The sequence below is a fragment of the Panulirus ornatus genome, chromosome 43 (genome assembly GCF_036320965.1).
Source record: "Panulirus ornatus isolate Po-2019 chromosome 43, ASM3632096v1, whole genome shotgun sequence".
NCBI classification, from domain to species: Eukaryota; Metazoa; Arthropoda; class Malacostraca; order Decapoda; family Palinuridae; genus Panulirus; species Panulirus ornatus.
Window position 1 is genome coordinate 3,258,400 of NC_092266.1, and position 15,247 is coordinate 3,273,646.

The window sequence follows — 15,247 nt, forward strand, 5'->3', positions numbered from 1 at the left end:
TAACACGACATACAGTATACTGATAGTAACATAGATAACAACGTTTGTGTAACACATAGCAGGTATAACACGACAGACAGTATACTGATAGTAACATAGGTAACAACGTTTGTGTAATACAAAGTAGGTATAACATAAGTCATACAGTATACTAATGGTAACATAGGTAAAAACGTTTGTGTAACACAAAGAAAGTATAACACGACATACAGTATACTGATAGTAACATAGGTAACAACGTTTGTGTAATACAAAGTAGGTATAACATGTCATACAGTATACTGATAGTAACATAGGTAACAACGTTTGTGTAATACAAAGCAGGTTGTTCATCACCTCAGCTGTTCATTATGTGTTGTTCATTATCTCAGCTATCCTTTACGTGTTGTTCATCATTTCAGCTGTTCATTACGTGTTGTTCATCCTTTCCGCTGTTCACTACATGTTCCTCATCATCTCAACAGTTCCTTACAGTTGTTCATCATCTCAGCTGTTCATTACGTGTTGTTCATCATATCAGCTGTTCATTAAGTGTTGTTTATCATCTTAGTTGTTCATTACGTGTTGTTTATCATCTCAGCCTTCCATTACGTGTTGTTCATCCTTTCAGCTGTTCATTACGTGTTGTTCATCATCTCAGCTCTTCATTACGTGTTGTTCGTTATCTCAACTGTTCATTACATGTTGTTAATCATCTCAGCTATTCATAACGTATTGTTCATCATGTCAGCTGTCATTACGTGTTGTTCATCATCTCAGTTGCTCATTACGTTTTCGTCATCATCTCAGCTGTTCATTAAGTGTTGTTCATCATCTCAGCTGTTCATTACGTGTTGTTCATCATCTCAGCTGTTCATTACGCGTTGTTCATCATCTCAGCTGTTCGTTACGTGTTGTTCATCATCTCAGCTATCCTTTACGTGTTATTCATCATTTCAGCTGTTCATTACGTGTTGTTCATCATCTCAGCCGTTCACTACGTGTTGTTCATCAATCTATCTGTTCATTACGTGTTGTTCATCCTTTCAGCTGTTCATTACATGTTGTTCATCATCTCAGCTGCACACCACGTGTTGTTCATCGTCTCGGCTGTTCATTACGTGTTGTTTATCATCTCAGCTGTTCAATACTTGTTGTTCATCTCAGCTGTTCGTTACGTGTTGTTCATCATCTCAGCTGTTCATTACATGTTGTTCATCATCTCAGCTGTTCATTATGTGTTGTTCATCATCTCAGCTGTTCATTACGTTTTGGTCATCATCTCAGCTGCTCATTACGTGTTGTTCATCATCTCAGCTGTTCTTTACGTATTGGTCATCATCTCAGCTGTTGATTACGCGTTGTTCATCACCTCAGCTGTTCATTACGTGTTGTTCATCATCTCAGCTGTTCATTACGTGTTGTTCATCATCTCAGATGCTCATTACGTATTGGTCATCATCTCAGCTGCTTATTATATGTTGTTCATCATCTCAGCTGTTTATTGTGTGTTCATTCTTTCAGCTGTTCATTACATATTGTTCATCATCTCAGCTGTTCATTACGTGTTGTTCATCATCTAAACTGTTCATTACTTCTTGTTCATCATCTCAGCTGTTCATTAGGTGTTGTTCATCATCTCAGCACTTCATTAGGTGTTGTTTATCATCTTAGCTGTTTATTACATGTTGTTCATCATCTCAACTGTTCATTACGTGTTGTTCATCATCTTAGCTGTTCATTACGTGTTGTTCATTATCTCTGCTGTTCATTACGTGTTGTTCATCATCTCAGCTGTTCATTATGTGTTGTTCATCATCCCAGCTGTTTATTACGTGTTGTTCATCATCTCGGCTGCTGATTACGTGTTGTTCATCATCTCAGCTGTTCATTACGTGTTGTTCATCATCTCAGCTGTTCATTACGCGTTACTCATCATCTCAGTTGCTCATTACGTTTTGTTCATCATCTCAGTTGTTCATTACGTGTTGTTCAACATCTCAGCTGCTCATTACGTGTTGTTCATCGTCTCAGCTGTTCATTACGTGTTGTTCATCGTCTTGGCTGTTCATTACGTGTTGTTCATCATTTCAGCTGTTCATTACGTGTTCATCCTTTCAGCTGTTCATTACATGTTGTTCATCATCTCAGCTGTTCATTACGTGTTGTTCATTATCTCAGCTGTTTATTACGTGTTGCTCATCATCTCAGCTGCTCATTACCGTTTGTTCATCATGTCGGCTGTTCATTATGTGTTGTTCGTCATCCCACCTGTTCATTACGTGTTCCTCATCATCTCAGTTGTTCATTACTTTTGTTCATCATCTCAGCTGTTCATTGCGTGTTGTTCATCATCTCAGCTGTTCATTACGTGTTGTTCATATCTCAGCTGTTATTACGTGCTGTTTATCATCTTAGCTGTTTATTACTTGTTGTTCATCATATCAGCTGTTCATTACGTGTTGTTCTTCATCTCAGCTGCTCATTGCGTGTTGTTCATCTCAGGTGTTCATTACGTGTTGTTTATCGTCTCAGCTGTTCATTACGTGTTATTCATCATCTCGGCTGCTTATTACTTGTTGTTCATCATCTCAGCTGCTCATTACGTGTAGTTCATCATGTTGTTCATTACGTGTTGTTTATCATCTCAGCTGTTCATCACGTGTTGTTCATCATCTCATCTGCTCATCACGTTTTGGTCATCATCTCAGCTGTTCATTACGTGTTGTTCATCATCTCAGCTGTTCATCACGTGTTGCTCATCGTCTCAGTTGTTCATTACGTGTTGTTCATCATCCCAGCTGTTCATTACGTGTTGTTCATCATCTGGGTTGCTGATGACGTGTTGTTCATCATCTCGGCTGTTCATTACGTGTTGTTCATCATCTCAGCTGTTCATCACGTGTTGCTCATCGTCTCAGCTGTTCATTACGTGTTGTTCATCATCCCAGCTGTTCATTACGTGTTGTTCATCATCTGGGTTGCTGATGATGTGGTGTTCGTCATCTCGGCTGTTCATTACGTGTTGTTCATCATCTGGGTTGCTGATGATGTGGTGTTCGTCATCTCGGCTGTTCATTACGTGTTGTGGTGACTCCGTTTTCTAAAAGTATTTTTGTAAAGGAAAGAAAAAAGTGAGACTGAATACGACTGCAAATGTGGCACATTTTAAGACATTGAAGCGACACTCGTCACCTGTACGGACAAAATGCATTCGACCGTTCCTGTAATTTGACAGCTAGTCTGTAGCCTGATACAAGAGGAATTTCTAGATAACCAGTTTATTTATTAGCATTAATTCTGTTGAATCTGTTTCACCAGAAGATATTCATTCCCTTTAGTTGTTGCCAGGCGCTGTGCTCCCAGCAGAATACTCTTGACTTAAGAATCCCGCTCCTTCCAGCTGTTGCCAGGCGCTGTGTTATCAGCAGAATATTATGGGCTAAAATCTCTGACCATTTCACTGAATCTTCCCCCCGTGGCTGACTGTCTCAGCTGAAGGGGCTCAGTTCTCTTGGTCTTGGAGAAGTTTTACTTAGTCCTCAAAGGAAAAAGTGGAGACGAGAAAGTCAATGTGGCCAGAGTAAGAAGCAAAAGTGCTAAGTGCTTCTGCAGAGGAAGAAGGAGACTACTCTACACGCTCTTCCTCCTCCTGAAAACAATCTCTAACCTTATCCTATCAAATTGTGACTTTTTCCCTATTAAGTGTATAATCTTCGAACATGAGAACCACCCAATACCTTATCCAGTGACAGCAGCATATTGGGATCGCTCCCCAGTAATTCAATTGGTAAGGCTTAGGGGGGAGGTATTCAGCAAAAATATGTCTCTTTATATTAAAGAACATTACTTTCATTATATGAAAATGAGATAAACTGAAAGTTACGGGTCTAAATGTACCTGGACCATGGACGTTATAGGTCTTGCAGGAAGAGTACCAACATTGATATGATCTTGTTCAATTATTTCTTGAACGATGTCCACAGCTCTCTCATCAGATTGGGTACCCATATGATCATGAAATAAATTAAGGTTGTATTCCTCTTCGATGTCAGGGTGTTTGGCAGTAAAATCCATCAATTCCAAACACGAATATGTGCACGAATGTACTGAATTTCCCTGAAGGCAGTAATGCTGGAAGTAACCACCAGCTGGTCTTCCAGATCTTAGTACAGCTTCCTGGATACCTTGAGGATAGCTCACTCATGCAGGATCGAAAACAATATCTATTTTTAAAATCTATTGTACAATAAGATTATCATTATCCCTTAGTACAAAAAGAAATAGTATCTTTTTTACAATGTTGGAGGAGTAAACTGGACACTCCCTTCAGTAGTGAGATTCAACAATGAATCGCAGTTTGGTGATGACGGTGTCGAGAGAAGGCCGGGCTGTGGGACTGTCGTCTTGGATTTCGGCTTGAAGCATGATAAGATCCCATATGACCTCATCGTCGGACACCTTCTTCGTTACGGTGCCTATAACCTCTCCAAATGAGTAGACGTCGCAGGCTGGGGTCAATGGCACTCCCTCATACAACTCGGGTGCATACCAAGGTCGTCTCCCACTCTTGCCCGAGAAGATGAGAATGTTGCCTATTTCTGTGGCCAACCCATAGTCAATAATGTGGATGTCGATATCTTCGGAAACTTCGACTGGTATTTTGTTTGTTTTGAGGTCAGTGTGCACGAAGCCGTGATCGTGGATTTCTTGTAGTCTGGAGGCCACGATAATGAGAGACTCGATGAGTTCTCGCTGCGTGCAGCTGTTGATGTAGGTGTCGTAAGTCTCTCCAGTGTAGGACATGAAGACCCTGGCAGGCTCCAGACTCAGGCCATATATATCAGGGGCTCCTCCAGCGCCTGCTAGTTCACGCTGGATCCTGACTTCACTCAGCAATTCGGGAATGTTTTCCAATTTTAGGAGAGTCTTCATGACAACCACTTGGTCATTGATATTGACCAGTTCTACTCTTCCGTTGCCACCAATGCCAAGCAACTGTAGGTTGTTTGGGATATGAATGTTAGGAAGGTGTAGATGCGTATGGGAATTATGGATAGGGTGGGTGGAGCATGAATGCACCAGACAGATAAGAGCGTGAGTGGATATCTTAGAAATGTGTGGGTTAAGCCGTCGTAACAGAGGCAGAAGCAGGGAAATATTTTCAAGTGAATAAGTAAACAAAAATTGTACTATGGTCAGCCTGCGAGGCTCAGGTGGTTCTGTTATTGCATTAGGATCTATCATAACTCAGCTGGAATCCAATTTTCCTCCCGGCTGAATGAAGTAGTAATTTGATTCCACTTAAATTTGGTTTGCAAACCCAAATCTGCTCTAATCGTCTTATAATTTCATTACCCTTCCCTTAAAAGTAATTGTAGCTTGAGGTGCCAAAGGAACTGGTAATTATCATGCCAAAAGATTGTGTTTTAAGTTCTACCAGATTGATGTGGGTAACTTTCAGTGAATAAACACTGGATAAAAGCTCACTTTTCATTCACGATAAACACTAACAATTTCCTAGATTTGTGACAACCAATTTTGTCTTTTCATGTCCATACAGACGTTATAGATCATGTTAGTGTTGAGTGTAATGTCATCAAGAGTGCTGACAAGAGTGATACAAAGGAATACATACAAATGATGACGTATGTACAGCAGTAATCACATGGTGCGGGAGGTGCACATGTTGGCACGCAGGTTGGTGGTGTTGTCCAGTGTTGTTAATCGCTGCTACTGATGTGTGTATTGACACGGTTGTGGTCTCTTCCCCTGCCATGTGGGTAGTGTGGATGGGGACCACATTATGGTAACCATCTTGTAGTGGCCATATTGTACGACCATCGTCACGGTGACGTGAGTACACACACTTCCTCATGTGACTGCTCCACCTCCTGCTCGTCATAGTGACGCTGGTACAGACACTTCCACTCGTCACTGCTCCACCTCCTGCTCTTCATAGTGACGCTGGTACAGACACTTCCACTCGTCACTGCTCCACCTCCTGCTCTTCATAGTGACGCTGGTACAGACACTTCCACTCGTCACTGCTCCACCTTCTGCTCTTCATAGTGAAGCTGGTACAGACACTTCCACTCGTCACTGCTCCACCTCCTGCTCTTCATAGTGACGCTGGTACAGACACTTCCACTCGTCACTGCTCCACCTCCTGCTCTTCATAGTGACGCTGGTACAGACACTTCCACTCGTCACTGCTCCACCTTCTGCTCTTCATAGTGAAGCTGGTACAGACACTTCCACTCGTCACTGCTCCACCTCCTGCTCTTCATAGTGACGCTGGTACAGACACTTCCACTCGTCACTGCACCACCTCCTGCTCTTCATAGTGACGCTGGTACAGACACTTCCACTCGTCACTGCTCCACCTCCTGCTCTTCATAGTGACGCTGGTACAGACACTTCCACTCGTCACTGCTCCACCTCCTGCTCGTCATAGTGACGCTGGTACAGACACTTCCACTCGTCACTGCTCCACCTCCTGCTCGTCATAGTGACGCTGGCACACACGGTTCCACTCGTCACTGCTCCACCTCCTGCTCTTCATAGTGAAGCTGGTACAGACACTTCCACTCGTCACTGCTCCACCTCCTGCTCTTCATAGTGAAGCTGGTACAGACACTTCCACTCGTCACTGCTCCACCTCCTGCTCTTCATAGTGACGCTGGTACAGACACTTCCACTCGTCACTGCTCCACCTCCTGCTCGTCATAGTGACGCTGGTACAGACACTTCCACTCGTCACTGCTCCACCTCCTGCTCTTCATAGTGACGCTGGTACAGACACTTCCACTCGTCATTGCTCCACCTCCTGCTCGTCATAGTGACGCTGGCACACACGGTTCCGCTCATCAAAGCTTTATCTTCCGTTCATCACTAGGATGCGGGTGCAGACAGTTCCACTCGTCACTGTTCCACCAACGGCTCCTCACGGTAACGCAGGTAAAGACAGTTACATTCATTGTTACCCGACTTCCCGTTCGTGACGGCGACGCGGGCCCATATAAGCTCTCAAGTTACTGTCCATCTCCGTCTCGTGACGGTGGTACATGTACAGACAGTTCCTCTCGTCACTGACCCATCTCTGGTTCGTCATGGTGACGCGGGATCAGTTATACACGTAACTTCTACCTCCAACTCGTCACAGTGATGCGAGTTGTGACAGTCTACTCGTCACTGTTCCACATCCTAGTTGTTACGCTGACAGGGCCACAGACAGTGCCACACATCACTGCTCACACTCCATGTTATCACTATTAAGTGTGACCAGACAGTTCCATCCGCCACTGCTCCACCTGTGGCTCGTCGTGGTACAGACAGTTTAACTCTTGACTACCACACCTCCGGGTCATCACGGTCACGCTGGTATACACAGGTCACTAGTCACTGCTCCACCTCCGACTCCTCTTGCTATGTTCGCTGTGTTAGTGTCCTTGTTCGTGTAACGTGTATGTGCGTGTGTGTGTGTGTGTGTGTGTGTGTGTGTGTGTGTACGTGTGTGTGTGTGTGTGTGTGTGTGTGTGTGTGTGTGTTGATACGTACGTTTATGTTGCGCCATGTTAGTATTCTTGACTGTGTTGCTTTGTGACGTGTTACTACCCCGGCTGTGTTGTACTGTAGCGGTGCTGGAACATATGTTATTCAACTTCCCAAGGTGTAGTGTACTGAGTTAGTGTTCCAAGATCTCTTGTGCTAACTTAATGTGTCTATGTCCCTTATGTTTCTAGTGTCCTTAGGTGAGTTGTGTCCACGGCTGGATCACATTATACTAGTATCGTAGTCAGCTGTGCGTTTGTTGTCTTCTGTGTGATCCCTCTTTGTGTTATGTTCTGTTAGTGTCTCCAAGTGTTTTATATGTCGTCAGTATTCTCTGTTGTGTTGGGTTAGGCTTGATTCCCCGGGTGTCTTAGTTTATCGTTGTGTTTCTAGCTGTGTAGTGTTGGTCTATCTGACTGCATTATATTGAGAGTATTTTCTACTGTATTGAGCGTCATTAATATGTTGTGTAGTGTAGGTGCCTCCAGTTATGTTGTATTCTTTAAAATTGGATGTGGTGTAGTACTACATTAGTCCCCCGCTATGCTATGTTGTATTGTGTGTCTTCATTAAGGGGATTTCAATTTTGTTTTGTAGTATGATGCCCTGCTGTGCTCTCTTGAGCATGGTTGGTGGTGTCCCACCGTGTTGTGTTCGTACTGCCTAATGTGTTATTTGTGCTGTTTATTGTTGTCACCAGTAGTGTGTAACACACACACACACACACACACACAAACAAACAAACAACCACCTTAAGCCAATTACCCGTTTATCGACAAGCGTCGAGGGTTGGATGAGCAGACGGGATTTGGTTGTGTGCCGCCCCCACGCCCACGATTAGACTCCATGCAAGCCCACCCTCGTGCGGGGCTCTGCTGATCATGGTCAGTGAGTTTGTATAGGCATAACCACAATAGCTATATATATATATATATATATATATATATATATATATATATATATATATATATATATATATATATATATATATATATATATATATATATATGAGTCTTTCATAGGTCACATAATACTTATTTACGAATGGATAAGTTTAATTCAAAGATATAGATTAATTCTATCTTCACATAATCAACGTTATCAAGAACATTATTTCTGATCTATCATTCTGTTCTTTCATACTTAGTGAAGGAAGACACTTGCATGAAACGTAAATGTATATTCACAATATATTCCATTATGCGTGAGTTGCTGTAAGTGGCAGTGTGTCAGGCAGCAACATTACAGCAGTACAGCTGTGACAGCGGCTGTATCAAGCACCAGGGGACGACCTTGCCAGTACCTGCTGGTGCCACATGTGTTGTGCTGGTGTGTGGTGTCACCTGCACTCACTTTAATAACTGAGATTCAAAGACAAAACATAAAGTGTGACTAACATGAATGACTTATCAAACGCTTGCCTCGAGCACGTAGACTAGCTTGTCGGTATGTACCAAACTTTCATTATATCTAAAAACTCTCGTGAATGAAGTAAAAAGAAATAAGTTGCTTTTCTTAAATGTTTTGCTCATGTATTCTATACTGTTTTAACCAAGTGTTCCCAGATGTATAGGATATGCATACAAAGATAAGGTGATTAAAGACAACTGTAAAACAAAAGACTTACGAAAGAAACGTATAGTTTTAAAGGTTGTTTGATAGGAGGAATTTCAAAGAAAAACTGACATGTAATTATATTAGGTCTTTTACAGCTTGGAAGGTATCTTTGGATCCATGTTGTAATCCCTTAACTTTCCTGCTCATCCCAGTACAGGTTATGATGACATGGAGAAGAACCCCAAACATCCCAGTTCAATAAATGATAATTCAAGCTCACGTCGAATCTGAATTGTATTACGGTAGATACAGGAATATCACACGTACTTACGTTGGTTACTTTCTGTATCTAGTATATCGTGTGTGTATTGTGTGAGACCATCACGGTTACTTACCATCATCAGAGATCATAGTGCTTAATATATACCTTCAGCCAGTACAAACCCGTCTGTAAAGTCTCTGTCGAATGTATGACGAGTGACCACAAACCTCGGGCTCACTGGTCATATAGGAGGTAGTCGGGTGGGGGATGAAATATGACCACAGAAGACCACGTGAGAGAGAGAGAGAGAGAGAGAGAGAGAGAGAGAGAGAGAGAGAGAGAGAGAGAGAGAGAGAGAGAGAGAGAGAGAGAGAGAGAGAGGTGGGTGGGGGAGGGGGAGACCAGTTGCCTTGGTCTGTGTACAGTGTTTGATTTTCCAATTCTAAAGAAAACGTGTTGCACTGGTACATTTGGCCAGAAAACAAAATCCTCATCATACTTCACGGTCGTATTACTGTTTTTCTTTGTACCATCAGGTAATACATTGGGTCACCTTCTACCTCTGCCTATATATAGATTTTCCCCCGTAAAACTCTATATCCTCCAGTCTTTAATGTGATATGGTCTCATCCACGTGTTTCTATTTTCAAAGGTTTTCAATGAGAGTTCAAAGGATGATTTCATGTTTCGCTTTTATTCAGTCCATTCTTTATCCCCTCACATCAGTAATTCTCCAAACCTTTATCATTAAATTTCTCATTCCATATAAAATTACGCTTTCTTAAAGCTTCCTCATGTTGTACTGAGACACGATCTTTTTGGACAACACATGAACCAAGCAGGAATTCATCTAGATGAAAATCTGAAAGAAGAAATGTAGCTACAAACGAATTAATGGTTACCTCATAATTGTGGAATTTGTAAGCGGAATTGCAACTAAAACTGGTTAGAAAGGACTTAACATGGCATTCACGCCATGTCCGTGAGTCTCATTACTTTATACAAAGTGTAAAGGCGGGAATGCTAACCGCTAGCCATGGGCCTGGCTAATAGGAAATAATCATTCGAATACTAAGTACCCGAACACCCTTCGTCTTACATTGGTGAGCAACGGGGTCTGCACCGGTTATTTCCCAACAGGCGCACATAGCCCCAGATAGCAGTTACCGAACCTCTTGCAAAGGTGTCCCGGGTTCGATCCTGGCTGTTGCAGGTTTGTATGTTCTATGAAGGTGCGCGTTCATATCCACTTTATTCGTATTCATATACCTCCGCGTTGTACAGTTAGGTTCGGTAAAACGCTATCAGCTGGCTATGTGCGTCTGTTCGGAAATAACCGGTATAGACCCCGTTGCTCACCATTGTGAGACGAAGGGTATTCGAGTACTTAGTATTCCGAATGGTTGTTTCCTATTATACAGTCCCATAGCCTAGCGGTTAGCATGCCTGCCTCTTGCACAGGGGTCCCAGGTTCGATCCTGGCTGTTGGAGGTTTGTATGTTCTATGAAGGTGCGCGTTCATATCCACTTTATTCGTATTCATATAACTCCGCGTTGTACAGTTAGGTTCGGTAAAACGCTATCAGCTGGCTATGTGCGTCTGTTCGGAAATACTAGATACTTACTTTATTTTATTCGTCAAATTGTTATACAAAATGTAATACAAAATGAAATTCGTTTTGGCTTTAGAGCTCCTTAGTAGTTGTAAAAAAAAAGAAAACATTAGAATATTAACAAGAAATATTGCATAGGTTATTTCATATAAAATGTTACTTTGCTATTGTGTACATGCGATATCATCTTGTCACCATCCCTATCATGAACCATCACCTACAGTTATCATGAAACTTAAAGCTAGAAGTTATAGTGATGATAGATGATTGAAAAGCAGAATGCTTTTAGGTACAAACGACTTTTTGTATCTATCAGTGCGCAGCTTGGGCAGAGCTAGCCTTCTACAAGATTTAAGATACGTGTAACAATTATGTAGCGGATGCGTTACATCTTTCATCATTCTGTCTACTTGTTTCATTGTACCTTTTTGATAAAGCTTATTCAGTGATGTGGTCTGTGCACCTAGTTTTCTTGCTTTCTTAACAATCCTTCCCAACTTCTTTTTATCTTTGCAAGTAAGTTTTCCATACCAGGCAGTGATTGAAAATTTATAACTGATTCTAAAATTGATTTGTAAAATAGGCTAATGACCATTTTATCTACATGTAGGTTATGCAAAATACGTACAAAGTGTAATCTTTGGTTACATTTCCTTGACACCATATCTATATTAACACTTCCCTTCAACTGGTCATCAATCATAAAGCCCAAATACTTATACTGGTTTACTCTTTCTACGTTTTCTTCCTCAATTGTTAATAGGTCTGGTACGTGTTTATTTTTAGTTCTGAAATCAAATATCATCTCTTTCGTTTTCTTAACATTAAGCTCCAAAAAATTTTGTTTACTCCAGTCAACGAATTTTTTAACTTGAGTTAAATAGCCTTCATAATTATTATTTACAATTTTTCCTTAGATAACTGTATCGTCAACATATTTCATAATAGTACAATCATCAGTTTCACTTCTACAATCATCTGTATACAAGATGAAAAGAGCTGGGGACAATACACAACCTTGGGGGGCTCCTGTGTTGGTGACTATCACATTAGACTTAACATTATTTACATTGGTATATTGGGGTCTCTGGGTTAAAAAGCTAAAAATCCATATTAAGATATTTCTATTTACACCCGATTCTAGCATTTTATTGAGCAAAATATGAGGTTGCATTGTATTAAATGCTGAACTAAAATCAATGTATAGTGCTCTAATTTGTGATTTGGGCTTATCTAAATGCTTCTTAATATCATTTAATAGTACAAGTGTTGCATCCTGTACACTCCTATTATTACGATAAGCAAATTGCATAGGGTCTTTTAAATTATTTGTTTTTTCACAGATATAGTTTTTCACAATGCTTTCTAAACATTTCATAATATTAGATGTTAGTACTACAGGTCTGAAGTCTTTGTGATCTTTTGGGTGATTAATTTTTGCAATAGGTTTCACTTCAGATTCTTTCCATTTATAAGGCACCACTCCCTGATCCAGCGAGTCCTGAAATAATGTGGTCAGTACGGGTGTCAATTGTTTTGCACATTTTGCACAGCATTTAAGTACCCTAGCAGGTATCCCGTCTGGCCCTGTAGCTTTACCTGCCCGAATATTCTGCAGGGACTTCTGTACGTCTTCTTGCCTAATCATAATTCTTTCATCATTGTTAGATTGAATTTCTGTCATTACCTCATTACACGCATAACCGGTATAGACCCCTTTGCTCACCATTGTGAGACGAAGGGTATTCGAGTACTTAGTATTTCGAATAGTTGTTTCCTATTATACAGTCCCATAGCCTAGCGGTTACATGCCTGCCTCTTGCACAGGGGTCCCGGGTTCGATACTGGCTGTTGGAGGTTTGTATGTTCTATGAAGTTGCGCGTTCATATCCACTTTATTCGTATTCATATACCTCCGCGTTGTACAGTTAGGCTCGGTAAAACGCTATCAGCTGGCTATGTGTGTCTGTTCGGAAATAACCGGTATAGACCCAGTTGCTCACCATTGTGAGACGAAGGGTATTCGAGTACTTAGTATTTCGAATAGTTGTGTCCTATTATACAGTCCCATAGCCTAGCGGTTAGCATGCCTGCCTCTTGCACAGGGGTCCCGAGTTCGATCCTGGCTGTTGGAGGTTTGTATGATATATATATATATATATATAGATAGATAGATAGATATATAAATATATTTATTTACTTATTTTGCTTTGTCGCTGTCTCCCGCGTTTGCGAGGTCGCGCAAGGAAACAGACGAAAGAAATGGCCCAACCCACCCCCATACACATGTATATACATACACGTCCACACACGCAAATATACATACCTATACATCTCAATGTACACATATATATACACACACAGACACATACATATATACCCATGCACACAATTCACACTGTCTGCCTCTATTCATTCCCATCGCCACCTTGCCACACATGGAATACCATCCCCCTACCCCCTCATGTGTGCGAGGTAGCGCTAGAAAAAGACAACAAAGGCCCCATTCGTTCACACTCAGTCTCTAGCTGTCTTGCAATAATGCCGGAAACCACAGCTCCCTTTCCACACCCAGGCCCCACACAACTTTCCATGGTTTACCCCAGACACTTCACATGCCCTGATTCAATCCACTGACAGCACGTCAACCCCGGTATACCACATCGATCCAATTCACTCTATTCCTTGCCCGCCTTTCACCCTCCTGCATGTTCAGGACCCGATCACTCAAAATCTTTTTCACTCCATCTTTCCACCTCCAATTTGGTCTCCCACTTCTCCTCGTTCCCTCCACCTCCGACACATATATCCTCTTGGTCAATCTTTCCTCACTCATTCTCTCCATGTGCCCAGACCATTTCAAAACACCCTCTTCTGCTCTCTCAACCACGCTCTTTTTATTTCCACACATCTCTCTTACCCTTACATTACTTACTCGATCAAACCACCTCACACCACACATTGTCCTCAAACTTCTAATTTCCAGCACATCCACCCTCTTGCGCACAACTCTATCCATAGCCCACGCCTCGCAATCATACAACATTGTTGGAACCACTATTCCTTCAAACATACCCATTTTTGCTTTCCGAGATAATGTTCTCGACTTCCGCACATTCTTCAAGGCTCCCAGGATTTTCGCCCACTCCCGGACCCTATGATTCACTTCCGCTCCCATGGTTCCATCCGCTGCCAGATCCACTCCCAGATATCTAAAACACTTCACTTCCTCCAGTTTTTCTCCATTCAAACTCACCTCCCAACTGAATTGACGCTCAACCCTACTGTACCTAATAACCTTGCTCTTATTCACATTTACTCTTAACTTTCTTCTTTCACACACTTTACCAAACTCAGTCACCAGCTTCTGCAGTTTCTCACATGAATCAGCCACCAGCGCTGTATCATCAGCGAACAACAACTGACTCACTTCCCAAGCTCTCTCATCCCCAACAGACTTCATACTTGCCCCTCTTTCCAAAACTCTTGCATTTACCTCCCTAACAACCCCATCCATAAACAAATTAAACAACCATGGAGACATCACACAACCCTGCCGCAAACCTACATTCACTGAGAACCAATCACTTTCCTCTCTTCCTACACGTACACATGCCTTACATCCTCGATTAAAACTTTTCACTGCTTCTAACAACTTGCCTCCCACACCATATATTCTTAATACCTTCCACAGAGCATCTCTATGATACAGCGCTGGTGGCTGATTCATGTGAGAAACTGCAGAAGCTGGTGACTGAGTTTGGAAAAGTGTGTGGAAGAAGAAAGTTAAGAGTAAATGTGAATAAGAGCAAGGTTATTAGGTACAGTAGGGTTGAGGGTCAAGTCGATTGGGAGGTGAGTTTGAATGGAGAAAAACTGGAGGAAGTGAAGTGTTTTAGATATCTGGGAGTGGATCTGGCAGCGGATGGAACCATGGAAGCGGAAGTGGATCATAGTGTGGGGGAGGGGGCGAAAATCCTGGGGGCCTTGAAAAATGTGTGGAAGTCGAGAACATTATCTCGGAAAGCAAAAATGGGTATGTTTGAAGGAATAGTGGTTCCAACAATGTTGTATGGTTGCGAGGCGTGGGTTATGGATAGAGTTGTGCGCAGGAGGATGGATGTGCTGGAAATGAGATGTTTGAGGACAATGTGTGGTGTGAGGTGGTTTGATCGAGTGAGTAACGTAAGGGTAAGAGAGATGTGTGGAAATAAAAAGAGCGTGGTTGAGAGAGCAGAAGAGGGTGTTTTGAAGTGGTTTGGGCACATGGAGAGGATGAGTG